Source organism: Monopterus albus, unplaced genomic scaffold, assembly GCF_001952655.1.
Source record: "Monopterus albus unplaced genomic scaffold, M_albus_1.0 scaffold263.1, whole genome shotgun sequence".
NCBI lineage: Eukaryota > Metazoa > Chordata > Actinopteri > Synbranchiformes > Synbranchidae > Monopterus > Monopterus albus.
The window spans coordinates 744887-749074 of record NW_018128143.1 but is presented as its reverse complement, the minus strand read 5'-3'; positions in this window follow the sequence as shown (position 1 = coordinate 749074).

Below are 4188 nucleotides of genomic sequence, written 5' to 3'. Positions count from 1 at the left end.
CTGAAGTTAGGTTATTACTGAAACAGATGTGCTTTGATACTATATGCAGTGAGTGATACCAAACAGGGTATGCTGGCCAGATGTTTTAGGTACTTCAGATTTTGGATTCAAATTGCTCTGTGGCCAGTGTAGGGTTAAGAGAACTTTATCTTGGGTAAAAAAAACAAAACAAAGCAAAGTGTAAACCTGATCTCATCTGCAACCAGCAGGTCATTGTTTTTTGTCCACCTGACTGTATTAACCTCTAGAGTCCCTGCGTCCTCATATGAGGACCGCACAGCTTGGGTTTCCAAAGCTCAGGACTCTAGAGGTTAAAGGGACATACTATGACGTGCATGATGTAAGAATCAGCCTAACACAGGACAAAAGAAGAAAAGCAATAAGACAACAAACAATCAAACACTGGTCAGGTTGATGTGGCCGGTGACTGCTCATCAGAAACATAGAGCTCCAGGGCCAGGGCAACCTGCAGAAAGGTACAGGGAGAGAGGAGACACAAAGTTAGTGATGAGTAATGGTGGCATATACAAGCATAGGGAGAAAGGAGAGGGGAGGGGAGGGGAGAAACTCAGAGCATCATGGGTAGTGATGGGTGATCGAGGCTTTGTTGAAGCTTCGACACAGTATTCACACAAATGGTTCATTACTCCAGGTCTCAATGACACAGTGCTCCAGTAGGACATCTAGTGGTCAAGAAAATGAAGTGCAAACAAGATGTGTCACTTATTGGTTCATGGATTGTTTGGGATTTGATTCGCCATGCACATTCCTGTTCGAAAACACTACATGGTTTTAGGGTTTCAAGGTGACAATAAAATATAAAATAAACTTGGACTCATGGTGAAGACCATGTGTCTTAGTTGGCACGTCTGAGTGTAACCCTATATGCTCCTCACTTATATTTTGTGTTATGAGACATGTAAATTGTGCTGCTACATTCATGAGATGTGTTCTACAGATTCATACAGATGTCATTCGCACATGGGACTGGTGCAAATACAGATTATAGTATGGACCTGGGCAAAGAGTATTTTGGTGTTCATGGGTATGTGGGTAAAGAGGGTGTGCTTTGTCAGCAAGGCTGTAAAAATGGGCTTCAAAGAGCACTGAGATACAGAGGAGAAAGAGGAAGTTCCCGGGGAGGTTGGAGAAGACAAAGGAATTATTATTAAAATGCTGTGGCAGAATGCTTAGAAAAGTTAAGCTTTTAATAAGTAAAGATAATATAAGATGATTTATGTGTGTTTGTTGAAATAATCATTAGTACATGTGTAAGAATAAAATGTGAAATAAACGATGAAACTGTGGCAGAGCCTCACAGTTCAGCACGGAAACTGAATTCTTGCTTCAAAGATGATTGATGAAGAAATGAAGAATTTTAACAAAAAGCCACAATCCGCCCGGCCTGGTGGGGAAAGGATGGCTTGAAAACAAGACAGTTTTAGACCTTTTCATGTCTTTATGAAGATTTGGACCAAAAGGAGACAGTTTTAGACTTTTTCATGTCTTTATGAAGATTTGGACCAAAAGAAGACAGTTTTAGACCTTTTCATGTCTTTATGAAGATTTGGACCAAAAGGAGACAGTTTTAGACTTTTTCATGTCTTTATGAAGATTTGGACCAAAAGAAGACAGTTTTAGACCTTTTCATGTCTTTATGAAGATTTGGACCAAAAGGAGACAGTTTTAGACCTTTTCATGTCTTTTTGAAGATTTGGACCAAAAGGAGACAGTTTTAGACCTTTTCATGTCTTTATGAAGATTTGGACCAAAAGGAGACAGTTTATAGACATTTTCATGTCTTTATGAAGATTTGGACCAAAAGGAGACAGTTTTAGACCTTTTCATGTCTTTTTGAAGATTTGGACCAAAAGGAGACAGTTTTAGACATTTTCATGTCTTTTATGTTTTCCTGAGTCACAGAAGATTTGACTAAGAAAAACATTGTTTATCTGAATTTGTCCTATTTAGCCTTCCCTTCTTTGAGACTTTTGAGCATTGAACTGGAGGAGCTTTGATATTTGTGTTTATAAATTATTTTCCTTGTGAAGGCTTGAATCATGGCAAAAAGGAAAAAGAGGAACAAACGACTGCCCAATCGGCCACCGCCCTACCCAGAGCCAGCTGAGAGCCAGATTGTGTGAGAAAAATCTTTGTTGTTCAGATCAAGAGCTTAGCTCAACCATAATAATTTTAATCAGTATGATCATTCTAGATTTATGTTTAGAAATAGTAGTTGTTGGTTTATTTAGATTGTAAGCAAATTAAGACAATTATTGATGATTTTAAGGTTTATATTTTATTGCTTGTTGCTTTGCTGTAGCTCTGTTAAGCTTCTATATAAAATTCCTGAAAAGGTTTAATCCTCTCTGTGGTTATTTAGTCAAGTCTGATGTTATTGACATCCCTGTGATTTTAGTGGGTTTACACTTTTAAATGGTAATGGTTAAAGTTGCACATATTGCACAATTCCCAGTGAGTGTGACTACCCAAGTCTTAGTGAGTATCTGAGGCTGGATAATAGTTCACAGTGTTGTTAGAAGGCCAAGATTGAACTGTTAACATGATTTTAGACAGAAAAGGGTTTATCTAAAATATCCAACTGTTTACTTGTTACATAATACCCACTATTCTTTAAATATCCTATCCTCAATAACATCTTATGTCAACTAAATACTGTGCAAAACAAATATGGTCTTAAGTGTCCAGTGACACAGCTTTCATTGGTTATTTTAGACTAAATTTAACACTTCCTCAAAGAGCCAGAGTGTACTGGTTTATAAAAATGTCTCTGTACAGTGACATCTGAGGGTTTAAGGAGGTAGCTGCCACAATAAACTGCAGGTTGTTGTTATTTGGGAGGTTTTGAGGTCTTAGCCCGAATTAATAACATGAAAGAGGGAGGTCTGCAGGGAACTCTGTTCGCAGGTTCATGGTAGTCAATTACTGAGTGAATATCTCCGTCATACAACCTCAAGCAGTGTTTAATATGTTTCAAATATGTTTCAAATATGCCACCTTAGTGTGAGAGGTAAGCTTTATTCCTATGTCCAGAGGTTAGCATATAGTGGCCTTCAAACAGCTGGTTTGAGTTTTTATTGAGAAATAACAGTAAATCCACAGTGTTCAGGCACAAGCAGTTTCTCCTTTTACAGACTATTTCCCCAGCCTTGGAAAAAACCTGTTCACATGGCACAGATGAGGCTGGGGTACACAGGAAGTGGTGGGCTAATTTATAGAGGTTTGGGTAAACAGTTTTATGGGTGGCCAAGTATGTGAGGGGGTCATCAGTTCTTTCCAGGGGAGGATCAGCCAGGTATCAGTTCACTTCCACAATTGCATTAGCTGTGGTGCTTTGCATGTGCCTGGCTCTGTGTGCATCGTGATCCAAAAGTCTCCACAGGTCAGCACCTGGAAAATATTTAAAATCATCATCACCAGAAATGTCACTAGTCATGCCTTGTTCAAAATCTAATAAAAATGAAATACCTGTGGAGGCTGCTGCTGGTGCTGGAGGATGAGGCTGAAGTGGTGCTGGTGAAGTGGATGGCTGCTGCTATAATAATGTATTCCTGGTAGGCTAGTGGTTAAGGCACAGTGTTCTCACGGCTACAGCCCAGGTTCGAGTCAGGGTTACGGCAGGAAGGGCATCTGGTGTTGTGTGCAAATGGGTTTGACACTGTTGTGAAAGCTGTGCATGTATTGGTTACCACTTACTGTGTGTGTTACCGCTGTTTTCTGCGAAATGCCGCGCTGTTCTGGCTAATGTGGGATGGGGAGAGGAACAGGTGCGGGAGGGTATAAGAGGGATGACAGGTGGGCGTGTTTTTTTGTTTTGTTCTGTCATCTTTAATCAGAATATGTCCTTTAAATCACACATAAACCAAGTCTCTAGATCTGCCTTTTTTCACCTGCTCAATATTGCAAAAATCAGGAGCATCCTGTCTCAAAGTGATGCTGAAAAACTGGTCCATGCATATGTTACTTCCAGGCTGGACTACTGTAACTCTTTACTATCAGGATGTCCCAATAATTCCCTAAAAAGCCTCCAGTTAATCCAAAATGCTGCAGCCAAAGTACTGACAGGAACTAGGAGGAACTAGCAAGAGAGATCATATCTCTCCCATATTAGCTTTTCTCCACTGGCTCCCTGTAAAATTCAGAATAGAATTTAAAATCCTTCTCCTA